Here is a 13982-nt window from a genome sequence, read left to right on the forward strand (position 1 = left end):
AGAAAAAAACAAACAACCCCATCAAAAAGTGGGCAAAGGATATGAACAGACATTTCTCAAAAGAAGACATTCATACAGCCAACAGACATATGAAAAAATGCTCATCATCACTGGCCATCAGAGAAATGCAAATCAAAACCACAATGAGATACCATCTCACACCAGTTAGAATGGCGATCATTAAAAAATCAGGAAACAACAGGTGCTGGAGAGGATGTGGAGAAATAGGAACACTTTTACACTGTTGGTGGGATTGTAAACTAATTCAACCATTATGGAAAACAGTATGGCGATTCCTCAAGGATCTAGAACTAGATGTACCATATGACCCAGCCATCCCATTACTGGGGATATACCCAAAGGATTATAAATTATGCTGCTATAAAGACACATGCACACGTATGTTTATTGCAGCACTATTCACAATAGCAAAGACTTGGAATCAACCCAAATGTCCATCAGCGACAGATTGGATTAAGAAAATGTGTCACATATACACCATGGAATACTATGCAGCCATAAAAAAGGATGAGTTTGCGTCCTTTGTAGGGACATGGATGCAGCTGGAAACCATCATTCTTAGCAAACTATCACAAGAACAGAAAACCAAACACCGCATGTTCTCACTCATAGGTGGGAACTGAACAATGAGATCACTTGGACTCAGGAAGGGGAACATCACACACCGGGGCCTATCATGGGGAGGGGGGAGGGGGGAGGGATTGCATTGGGAGTTATACCTGATGTAAATGATGAGTTGATGGGTGCAGCAGACCAACATGGCACAAGTATACATATGTAACAAACCTGCACGTTATGCACATGTACCCTACAACTTAAAGTATAATAATAATAAATAAAAAAAAAAAAGAAATAAAAGCTGAAAATGGCAAAAAAAAAAAAAGAAAGAATATATATAGAAAACGTCCCTTTAGTTTTGTTTAATTAGTCACAAAAAATAGTTTTTATCCCATGAGGATAGATATACCAAAAGCAGGTAAGGAAGAAAGGAGAAAAATACAAGGTGTCGACATTTATTTTGTAATACTTTTTCTGTACCACTTTGGAAAAATGGTAGATTCTTAGTCATTATTGTTTTTTTAATACACAGAAAAGTAACCCAATATGCTAAGGAACTTAACAAGACTCATTTCCCTTCTTTTTGTTCTTTCCTTATTTTCATGAAAATTCATGGAGATGATTTGCTTGCATTCCGTGGCTCTTTAAAGTAAGAAGTGATGGTATGAAGTGCTCTTGATGGAAGATGGGCTAGGCTCAATGCCAGGGCTCTGAAAGTGTGGTCTCCGGATTAGAGAATCAGCATCATCTGGGAGCCTGTGAGAAGTACAGATTCACAGACCCCATCCCAGATCTATTGAATTAGAAACTCTGGGGCCAGCAATCTGTATTTTGACAAGCTGTATGGGTATTCTGGTGAATACTTGAGTTTGAGAACCATTACTCTTTTCAAATTCAGTGCATCGACAATAAAATGAATGGACCCAATGTCATTTGAAAGACATTTACAGATATTCAATACAGTATGGAGAAAAGAAACCTCACTCAAAACTCTGTTAAGTTTCCTATCATGAGACTTTTACACATATTTTGGTCTGTGAACAAATTCTGTTAATTAGGATTTTTGAGAACTATTTCTGCAGACACGTGAGGTAAAATGTTGTATCTGGAATACTACTAACTTCTGAATGTCAATTATGTGTCTTTAAATCTAACCAATATATTTAGAGATTTAAAATCAAAGATGAGTTATTTTCCAACGTTTTATTATAAAAAATTTTAAACATACCAAACACATGAATTGTGCAGAGCACATCCATAAGGTAGCAACCAAGTCAATGATTCCTGTCTTACTCATCAATCATACACATTTCATCTCTCCATTCCTCTGTCCACCATTCAATCCATCTTAATTTTTAATTAATTTCCATGTCAACTGAATTTCAGTACCCTTCACCCCCAAACACTTCAGTATGCATGCCATTAACTAAAGTTTAATATTTATTTATATTTTTCTTTTGATATAAAATTTAGGTACAGTGAAATACATAAATCTTAACTATACATTACTGTTTTCCCCACATGCCATACATCTACGTAACCCAAGCCTTTATCAAGATTTATAATATCATCATCAACCCAGAAAATTTCCTCACGCCCCTTCCCAGTTCATTCCCACAACATCCTCCCAGGAACTATTGTTCTTAATTTTACTATCATAGATTAGTTTGCCTGTTCTAGACTCTTCCATTAAATAAAATCACAGAGTATGTAGTGTTTTATGTAAGGCCTCTTGCACTTAAAATGTCTTGACGATATATGTTTTGTTGCATGCATCAGTAGCTTTTTGTTGCTATTGTCACAGTAGTATTCACATAGTTATTAAAGCCAACATTTTTATATCTTCCAGTTGTCTTCATGATCAGCCTCTTTTGATTGTACTATTTTAAAAATGTTGATATTATAATAAAATTTTTCCAAGAAAAAGTGAAATTATATATGTATATTTCTAATTTTCCAGATTATTTACTTATGTAATGCTATTTACCAGGGAAACAAAACTATCGACTCTTCTATTTATAATAGACAATTACTACACTTAACTAAATTCTTAATAGTAAATACAGATAAAACCATATAATGATTTCATCTTCACTGAAAAGCTAAGTACTGGACACCGATACTCAAGGTCTCTGACACTTTCCCACTCACTCCCAGCTGATAGAATGCCAGACATGAGCTTCTTTTGACAATGAAGTGTAATATTGACTTTCTTATGTCAAAGAATGATTTTCATGAAGGTGAAAGTAGATAAGTTTAACTTTTTAATTTTTAAAATCGTGTCCTTACAATTCTCAGAGTGATCAGGTATCAAAAAATAGAAAATATATCATTTAAATTAATATTACTACTCTGAGTAATTTTCCAAAAGGACTGATACTTCTTTTTCTTTTCTTCTCTTGATAACTCCAATTTGGGCACTCATTAAATTCCGTTGACCGAATAGAGATTGTTGAATCAGAATGATTATTTACAGGACAAAGCAGAAAATGTTACTTCTACCAATACCAAAACATCCTGCATGTGCAAGATTACATATTTCTACTGTGAAACATTGTTCCACGGAGCAAATTGAAAATACTCTTGATAAAAAATGAAAATTTTGCCATCTTGTAAAAACGTTGTCAAAAAATCACACAGCTTTCTTAAATAAATCTTTTTTAAGTTTTGCAAATAAAAAACATGAGATGAAACTGGAACCAATGGTTTTATCCACCATCTTTGTTTAGACATTTGGCATCTTCATGAATTATCTGTAATTTGCTTAGTTCATAAATACCCTGTACTGATGGCATATAGTTGTTCATTTGGAGATTTCATAGCATCAAAAGTCTTCCATGGACTAGAGGGAAATGGCTGAACTATCTTGAGAATGTGGCCAAGTGGCCTCATATACTAAAGCTGAGTGGCCATGAGATGTCAGGAGGCTCTAAGAAAGGCCATTTGCCCTCAACTCCACTGTGGGCATCTCATATTATTAATAATATGTTGTGGAAGAAAGAGGGGGGTTTCTGACATCAACTTGGCCTTTAATTGTGTTTGACTTTAGGTCAGCTGTCCTCTCTAAGCCTCATTTTTCTCCTCTGTAAAATGTTTTGAGGAATCCCAAATTCACTCTCAATCTAATACTCAAGAATGTCTCTAACATCTCATCCAGAAAAAATGCGATCTTCCTACTAAAGTGCAAGAAAATCCAAATAAATCAGAAAATAATTTTTTAAGGAAACACTAATAATTTCCAGAAAATTTTTTCATAGGACTCCCAAATTGCACCTCAAATATAAAAAAGGAACAAATATTTTCATGAGCATATGGAAAAAATATATGTGACTGTCACATATAATTTTTAACAGCTTTAGTGAGATACAATTTATAGATCATAAAATTCTCCCCTTGTAAGTGTACAGCTCAATAATTTTATAGCTCAAACTCACAGAAGTTGCTACATTTATATAATTTACTAAATCTATCGTAATCCATATTCAGAACATTTCCATTACTCTAAAACATTCCATTTTACCCATTTATAGTAAATCTCTCTGTTCCCACCCTTAGCTCTAGGCAACCACTGGTCTACTTTCTGGTTTTCTGGTAATTAAATATAAATGGACATACATGACATGTTGCCTTCTGCACCTGGTTTCTTTCACTCAGCATAATTTTTATGAGACTCATCCATCCATGTTGTATTACTAGTTCAGTCCTTTTAATTGTTAAATAGAATTTTATGAATATATTACATTTTGTTTATTCAGGCCAAATATTTGATGAATATTTGGATTGTTTCCAGTTTTAGCTATGAATAACGCTGCTATAAAATTTCGTGTACAAGTCTTTGTGTGAACATATATTTTTATTTTTGGAAGGTAAATATGTAGGTATAAAATTTTTGGGTCATATGGTAAGTTTATGCATAATTTATTAAGAAACTCCCAAACTTCTCCAGTTTTATACTGATCGTAATATTTCTCTTGCTTGAGGACCACTCCAAATTGTGATCATCCAGAAAATGAGCTGTCTTGTTTTATCAATGTCACTAAATATATGTTAGATAACAAAATTAATTATTTTAAGCCCCGAGACTTCTATCTTTAGTCATTAATGAAGATGAGATTGGCTGAGCATGGTGGCTTATGCCTGTCATCCCAGCACTTTGGGAGGACAAGGTGGACAGATCACATGAGGTCAGGCATTCGAGACTAGCCTGGGCAACATGGTAAAACCCTGTCTCTACTAAAAATGCAAAAATTAGCTAAGCATAGTGGCACGCGCCTGTAATCAGAACTACTCAGGAGGCTGAGGCAGGAGAATCGCTTGAACCTGGGAGGCAGAGGCTCAGGTGAGCGGAGATCATGCCACACACTCCAGGTTGGGCAACAGAGAAAGACTCTACCTAAAAAAAAAAAAAAAAAAAAAGGATGACATCACTTATTTTGTTATAATAATTATTTTAAAATATTGTGATTCCAAATTCATCCAGAAAACAAGAAATACACTTTTGGCAAAACAATACAATGACCATTGACATTCTTAGAAATGAGTTTGAAGGCTGGGTGTGGTGGCTCACACCTGTAATCCCAGCACTTTGGGAGGACACGGTAAGCAGGTCATCTGAGATCAGGAGTTTGAGACCAGCCTGACTAACATGGAGAAACTCCATCTCTACTAAAAATAACAAATTAGCTAGACGTGGTGGTGCATGCCTGTAATCCCAGCTACTTGGGAGGCTGAGGCAGGAGAATCGTTTGAACCCGGGAGGCAGAGGTTGCAGTGAGCCAAGATCGCGCCATTGCACTCTAGCCTGGGCAACAAGAGCAGAAGTCCATTTCAAAAAAAAAAAAAAGAAAAGAAAAAAAGAAATGAGTTTGAAGCAGAATAAATTACTGAGTTGTCTTTTCAATCTCCAGTCATTTCAGTTTTAAGAATAGTTTAGTCTATACTAATTAGGTGAATAGTTGTTCACCATGAAATTAATCAGTTCTGAAGCCATTAACTTTATTTGTACTTCAAATTAAAATGAAATTCCATGTACATTTTGACCTTGTAACCAAATGCTTCAGTTGGGTTTTTCTATAAAAACAAACAGCTATCTTTCCTGATCAGGGATTTATTACTATTTTGACAATATTTGTCATTTTTATAGTAATAATTAAAACATTTTGAAGGTCTAAAATGTTTTTCAATATTAATAAAATTTTGAATTACACACATATCTGATATATCTCATTACTAACATCTCTGATGGTTTGCTATTAATGTAGTATTTGAGCTTTACTAGGTGAGAAAAAGAAAATCAAAGTGGCTTGGCATCATTGCCTAGTAGGCTGACATTATTAAAATTTCCTCATCTTGCATAGTGGATGTGACCCAAGTTTAAGACTAGGTACTTAAAATAGAATTTTATAAGATTTACCCAATGTTAGCAAAATCTAACTGAATGAATCCATTTGAAAAAAAGTCGTTCTGACTTTAAATTGCAGAAATAAGAAGGAAGGCTGTCTCATAACTTTTTATCGGGTAAAATTTTTTTCTTGTATTTTAAACCTAGGAGCTACAATGAATTTCCCCACTTCACTCAAAACTCTGAACTTGGAAGTGAAGAAATGTGATTGTCCTTTGAGTAGTCTCAATACTGCCCATGGGGAATTGTTCCTTAGACACTGCAAATAAGAATATAGTAATTCCCACTGGTTACACTATTCCCCAGTGTGAAATGAATTAATTTAAGTGGCAAGAAAGAGAGCCCAGGAGACAGAATAAGGGATTGGAGTAAGTTCAAGTTGAGATAGTAAACTGTTAGGTAGCAAAAACTATGAAGCTGAGGAAAAAAAAAAAAAAAATAAGACAGATAAAGAATGGAGGATAAGGCAATTTATTGGTAGCAGGAAATAGACCCAAGGGAACACTAGAGGGAAAATCCAAGATTGCAGGGTTGAGGTGCCCAAACCTTCAATAGCTCCATAACTGCTGTGACCTGAAGAGGTCACACATGTAATGGATGGGTAGGAATTAGTCAACCAAAGTTAAAGTGTGCATATTGGGTGAAGAGGGAGGGCAGGAACAGCATTCTCAGACATAAGGAATAGCATGAGCAAAGGTGCTGAGGGAAAAAGTAGATGATGGATTTAAAGATCCTAAACAAAGTCAGTGTGGTAGGATATAATGGGTTAAGGAGTATGCAGCGAAGTTATAGAGGACAGAAGGTCAGATCATGCAGAGCCCTTGTAGAACACATTAAAAGACATGTTAGAAGCAAAGCTAAATTGTTTTTCCCTACGAAGCTACACACAAGCCAAACGTCTGAGAAACGAATAATGCAAAATTCAAAGCTTAGATGATTAAAAATATGTCCACATGGTAGAAATGTGGCCTCACAAGTTCTTAGCAACAAGCAGCTCAAATGCTCAGAACAAGATTTGATTTCAGTAGGAAAAAAATGCTGTTGTTAAAATGAAAAGTGCCAAACATATTTTACAACTAGATTATAGTTTAAATGGAATTCGATCCATACAGGTCCTTACTGCAAACAGAATGTGTTACTAAAATCAGCTGTTATTAATTCTGTTTTTAGCCAAAAGCTAGATGAAAACAAAGCAATTGTAGTTCAATTGTCACTATTGGCAGAGACAGCCTGGGAATGAAACTGCTTACAACTTACTATATGAATACTTCTGTCTTTCCCAAATCACTCATTTCACTTCCCTCCCAGGCTGGTGGCACATTTTCATCTCCCTTTCCTCTACCCCAGTAATAGTCCCTGCATTGACTTTTTAACTTAAAAAATTATACAAATAATACTGGTTGAGTATCCTTTATCCTAAATGTTTGGGACCAGACATTTTTCAAATTTTAGATTTTTTTAGGATTTTGGAATATTTGCATTATACTGGTTGAGCATCACAAATCCAAACATTCAAAATCCAAAATGCTCTAATGAGCATTTCCTTCAAGCATTTGGGATACTCAACTTGTATGCATTTATTTTAACAAGAAATTTAAGAGAGGTAGAAAAGAGAATATTTTTTAAAAGTTATTCATTTAATATGCAGATAAATCTTCTGTAAACATTTTTGTATGTTCTTCCAGATATTTTTTCCTGGGAATAATATATTACAGTCTACAAAAATAAGGTTACACTCCAAGTGCTGTTCCATAACCTGTATTTTCTTCAATATAAATACAGCTTTATATCTTTATTTTTAATGACACTACTATCTTTCAATTAATTCATTGGGAATTTTCCTTGATAGTAGGTAAACTGACCCTATATCATCTCAGTGAGTTAGCACAGTTTAACAATCATCTCAATAAATTCACAATTGAAGTATTTATTTATTTATTTATTTATTGTTGAGACAGATTCTCTCTCCATCACCCAGGCTGGAGTGCAGTGGTGCGATCTCGGCTCACTGCAGCTTCTGCCTCACAGGCTCAAGCAATTCTCGTGCCTCAGCCTCCCAAGTAGCTGGGACTACAGGCGTACAACACTATGCATGGCTCTATTTTTGTGTGTGTGTGTGTGGTATTTTTAGTAGAGACAGAGTTTCGCCATGTTGACCAGGCTGGTCTTGAACTCTTGGCCTCAAGGGATCTGCCCACCTTGGCCTCAAAAGGTGCTGGGATTACAGGTGTGAGCCACCATGCCTGGTCAACAATTCAATTTATTTTGGTGAAATTTGGTATTCGTTTTAGGGATAAGGTATTGAACTTACAAAGTTTGAGCTCAGTTTTTAAACGTAACATTTGAGATCTGTTTTATTGAATCCATATGACACTTAGATAAGCTCATTGTATTGTTTGTGAGATTATTGCTAAAATTTTTGGCTATGGAAGCACTGATATTTCCATGACCTTGAGATTGCTCGTGTGATCCTATGAGGAGTGGTGTTTTGAAGAAGGAGGACTGTATAGTGGAATGTAATGGGCCACAGGGTTTAGAGCTGGAAAATCTGTATTTAAGTCCCAAATGAAACCCACAATTCCCCTTTTGTTCAACTGCTATATGGATAATTCACTTACTATCCAAATGTCACTTTTTCCCCTATAAAGTGGTATTAATCATAGAACTCTCTCAGAGTTGATGGGAAGATTAAGTGAAATAGACTGTGAAAAGCAGTTCCTGAACCGTGCAGCTCAGTAATGGTTGTCTTTGATCCGACTTCATCCATGGGTTCTTTTTGATTTCAGTGTACTTTGAATTTTTAACATTCCTTGTCTTTCAACCAAAAATTCACTCTATATAGATGTTGTTTATATGCAGACTATAAGCTATATAAGGATACTGTCCCTAGCACAGTGCCTGGCAGAGAAAGGATATTCAATTAACATGCTTTGAATGAATGAACAAACACATACAATAATTTTTTTAATGGAAAATATTATGCTTGATAGGAATTAATACTATAATAAGCAAATGCATCTCTTCAAATAAACTGTACTGTACTGGAGGATGTAGACTTGTAAGAGTTATTACTCAATGCGCTCAACAAATTCTACATAGAGGAGGGAGCTACATGCAGAGGTAATTCAGAGGAGCATTGACTAGTTAGAAGTGGGTGAGTCAGGAATGGTATCAGAAGTGACATCTGATCTGGGTTTTGAATGTCAAGAAGGACTTGTCCAGAGAATGGGAAGAAGGAAAATTCAGACTGAGGAAAAGTAAAGATGAATGTTGAGGTGTTGATATCTGTGATAATTCATTCTACATGATATTATATAAGGTGTAGACTATCAACATCTCTTTCTGGTCAAACACTCTTTTCATCTACTCTCTTTTAAAAATTAATATGATTGTAAATATCTAATGGCATTTCATATCATTTCCACAAGGAAATATTTCTTCTGAGTGGAGAGTTATTTCTAAGGGCTCTAATTATCATATGCATGTACTTGATCTCTGTGGTGTCCGTCCTCATCCAGGCATCTCATAATAGTCATTCATGGTAACGTGACAACCTGTTTTATGGGGCTGAGGCCACGTGCCTAGGGAACATTACATTAATCCCAGCACACTAAAGTCAACTGAGGATAAGATGCACCCAAAACTTCTCTAAAGAACAATGTGAACTAATTCGTAACATTCATCTGCGACATTAATTGCTCACAGGAGAGTAACAAAGTATCTATTATTTCACACACCAGCATTAGAATAATGCCAATGGTTTTAATGATTCTAAAAATATCTGAGATAAGTCTAGTGCAGATTGGAGAATCCCATGTTTCAGACATTTGTTTGAAGTTCTCATTTCCCGTAACTTCTGTGTAGCATTGCAGACCTCTGACCAACCTAATATACTTCCCTTACTTGTGTATGCATGTGTGTGAGCACCCTTTGCTCCACCTCTCCCTACACCTTGATTTTACTCTGTGACACAGTGGTATCCTAATTCTCATTTTCCATGAAATCTCCATCTCTCTCCATTACTTCTCTTCCTCCTCTGGCCCTCAAAACATGGCAATTCACAAAGGTTCTGTCTTTTGCTCCTTTAGGGAACTCCTTTACAGTTAAGGCTTCAATCATAACTTAGCTGCTAACTATAAGTAGCTTAGCTGATTCTGATATCTGAACCTCTATTTCTGAATACTCCTTTGGCTCCAGCCCTACAGGCTTTGAGAGCCACTGACACTTCCGTTGATGCGGTCAGGCTCCAACCATCATTATCTTCCTCAAAACCAGTTTGCTTTTCTTCCATCTGTGATGTGTCACAGTCCCAGGCACCCAAGTCACACTTGAGGAGTCAGGTTTTATATACACCTTCAACCAAAACCTGCATAAAACACGGAGAAGTCCAAATGCAAGGATGCCTATGACTTTGTTTCATTACCATCCTGAGGACTTGGAGCAGTGGTTCTCTTCTGAAAGACTAAACTTCTAATTAAAAAGTGAGTTTTCTTCTTTTCCTTCTCCTTGACCACTTTGGTGCAGGTCATCCTGAGCCCAAAATTTTATTATAACAGAAGACATTCTTAAGGACAAATCATATATAGATTATGGTTTCATTTCATTTAAATTACTTGCAATGAGTTGCAAATAAGTCAATGTTTTCTAGCAATTCCTATTTCACCTTCTTTCTTAGCCCCACCCAACAAGATCACTGTTTATTAACTCCAGTTCACCCCATTTGTACACAGTTGAAGAAAATCCCAGCTCCTCCTGCTAGTATTCTGATCTCTAAGGGGAAAAGGCATTTTTATCTCTTGTCTACAAATAATCCCTTAAATTTTGGCCAAAACTGTCTCCCTTCCAGATCAATTCATCTCAAGAAACATTTTAAGTTCACGATACCTACTGTACAATATAGTGACTATAGTTAATAACAATATAGTTAATAACAATTCAAGTACACTTGAAAATTGCTAAAAGTAGACTTTAAGATACAAAAAACGTCATGTGAAGCAATTAGCTTGGTTAATTAGCTTGATTTAGCCATTCTACAATGTATACATATTTCAAAACATCATGTTATGTACCATAAACACATAGGATTTTTGTTAATTAAAAATAATTAAATAATAAGAAAATGATGTTCGCCTTGTATATGTACTATATACTGCATCTTTTGTACTAGAAAAAAATTAAACACTCTAATTGTAATTTGGTACAAAAACACCATGGAATACGCTATTTGATTTACTAATATGTACACAAAATATCTATATTTCATTTAAATTAAAAGAAATAAATAGGTATTTTATAATTTAAGAAAATTGTTGTGCTGGCTTCGGCAGCACGTATACTAAAGTTGGAAGTATACAGAGAAGATTAGCATGGCTCTTGCGCAAGGATTACACACAAATTTGTGAAGTGTTCAATATTTTCATAAATAAAAGAAAGAATTGTAAATAAGATACATTAAAAAAAGAAAAGTATTTTTAGAGAGAGGCTCATCAGCAAAGCACTAAGACACTGAGGACATAAATACAAAATCATCTCAACTTGGAATTGCTTGTTTCTCTTTTATGTATTCTAGATGAAGTTTCTACACCATCTTTCCTTTTATTTCTATAAAACTCCAACTAGCTCCCCTGAGCTGTTTACTTGCTCTATTTTACCCACTCTTTGACTCTCTCTTTGCATTTCTAGCTTCTAAAACTTCATCCTGCATCCTCTCGATGTCATCTTGGATTCTTTTCACTTTTCAAATATACTTCTTTCAAACCCATGTAGGAAGGACTCATTCCTTTTTGGGTAAATGCATTTCTGGGCTTCAAACACTACGCAACTTTGTCTCCTGTGCCTACATAATATCCATAGGCTTGGCCTGAGAAGACCAGCCAGTCTTATCTATTTTTATAATTAACAACCTCATTACCTTTCCAGTCCACCCTTCCCACTATTTCCGGGTTAATCACTGTACAATACTACTTTATTATGTTATCTCTTTCCTCTTCCCCTGCTGGACAAAAACAGCACGTGACTCCTTAATGCTCACAGAATAAATGTCAGAATAAGGCTATACTCATAAATGAAGGAAAAATAGACGATCACTAAATAATGTCATAGGCACAGGCTAAATAGTGTGTATGCAAAAATGAGTAAGATACTACAGCACACCTCAGTAGCGAGGGATTCTGATCTCCAAGAGTTAACTTTGACACACGATAAGAGCTATATGCAAAAAATTACATTTACAAAGGAAAACAAGGATTCTTCTGGGGCATGTAAGAAGATACTGTTGGGAACACTTCTCAGAGAAAGAAACACCATTTTTTTGATCTCAAAGAGATTACCAGACAGTTAGACAGACGATTGTCATACAAAGCAATGCTTTACATTTCTTGAATTTAGAGGGAGTGGATATTATTCTCTAGGCAAAAGGTTCATGGAGAAGGTGAGACTTCAGCTTAACTTTGAAAATAAGAGTCAAATAAAAGGCAGGACTTGAAAGAATGTTTCAGGTAAAAAATGGTAGTAGCAAGAAGCCCATATTGAACTGCAAACCCTGTACAAAATTTTAAAAAAAGCAAATAGACCAGTTTGATTAAAAGAAAGGATCATGCTCATAGATACTTGGAAACTCAGAGTTGGGAAGAACTTAAGAGTAATTGTAACTATTCTCCCTCCCTCTTGGGGCCAGACTGTAGATTAGCTCTTAGGATGAACTGTCTTTCTCCCTCCCAAATACTAATACATTTAACAAAGGTCCAGATACAGTGACCTCTAGCACTATATTTCTGGTGCTCATCAGAACAACTCCTCTCAAACACAGCATTTAGAAATATACATGAGATAGTTACCTTTTAATTATTATTAATTTATATATCTTTTAATTATTTAGAAATAATTCAGTGGTCATATGAAAGACTTATTGCTATTTTCTAATGTGGCGTAATAACCCAAAATTTGGAATCAGCAATACAAACAGGAAGCATTAACTTCAGACCAAAAAGACAACAACTCCAATTTTTTCTTCTGGTAAAATTATAAAAAAGACAAAGAAGGCTGGGAGTCATGAAATCTTGGAATTACCCTTTGGATAGAATTTCACTGGCTCACTATCAGTCACGAAATATCAATTTAAGGCTTATTGTCACTTACATGCCCTTCCTTCATACATTTATTTTTAAAATAGCCATTCTCTGGAAGCCTCTCCTCATTCCTTATCCATTTCCTCTATCCTTCGCTGTTATAATTTATTTAAATAAAGTAGTAATAAACTGACTATGTTAAGAATGACAGGTACTTTACAATATAAGTCTCAGCCATGCCCTTCAAAAACATGTGGAATGAGACCAACCTAGATCCAAACAGTTCCACAGACCTTTACATCACACATGGATGATCTTGGTGGATAATTAGCATGAAAATCTTGTTTGAGTGGCAATGGATTAGTTCATCTGCATTATTACTAATGGGGTGGTGAACGCTTTTCCTCTACAATTCTGGGCCCCAACTAAAGCACCAGATAAACTGTCACATAAATCCGCAAGACATAAAAGCACACATGGAAAATGCCTATTAGCAGCTCTCATTATTATCAAGAAACAGCACGTTACCACCAAGCCCAGGGCAAACGTAAACGTGTTTGTCATCCCTTTAATGTTTTAAATTTTGACTTTTTTTTCTTTATACAGAATCATAAAGCTCAACTGGCAAGGGATTGGGCAGGGAAAGTAAGACATGTCTCTTCTCATAAAATCAGCAGAGGCATTCCATAACCACACAGAGCACTCAGCACGTGTGTCATCAGGCAGAAGTGGAAGTTTTGATATTGAGAATCCCAGCTGCATATTTCTAGCATGAGGGGCTTGGATCCAAGAAAAGAACGTGGTCCTGTCCCTGATAGAGATCCAAGTACGATACTCCATGCATGTCAGACGGGTGTCTCAATAGCATCATCAGAGCAGGGCAAGGCACAGGGCTGGGTGGACGTTTTAACAAGTGAAGATGAACTTTACTGTCG

At 35.6% G+C, this 13982-nt stretch overlaps 1 protein-coding gene and 1 non-coding gene across 17 annotated transcripts in view; one reads left to right on the forward strand and one right to left on the reverse strand.

Annotated features, from left to right (window-relative positions):
* ABI3BP (ABI family member 3 binding protein) overlaps positions 1 to 13982 on the reverse strand; it is a 262565-nt gene that overhangs the window by 210084 nt on the left and 38499 nt on the right. The window lies entirely within an intron of this gene.
* Positions 11292 to 11398, forward strand: LOC112619812. The gene has a single exon (XR_003118314.1). It is a non-coding gene; the product is annotated as a U6 spliceosomal RNA (small nuclear RNA).

This window comes from Theropithecus gelada, chromosome 2 (assembly GCF_003255815.1).
Source record: "Theropithecus gelada isolate Dixy chromosome 2, Tgel_1.0, whole genome shotgun sequence".
Lineage (NCBI taxonomy): Eukaryota > Metazoa > Chordata > Mammalia > Primates > Cercopithecidae > Theropithecus > Theropithecus gelada.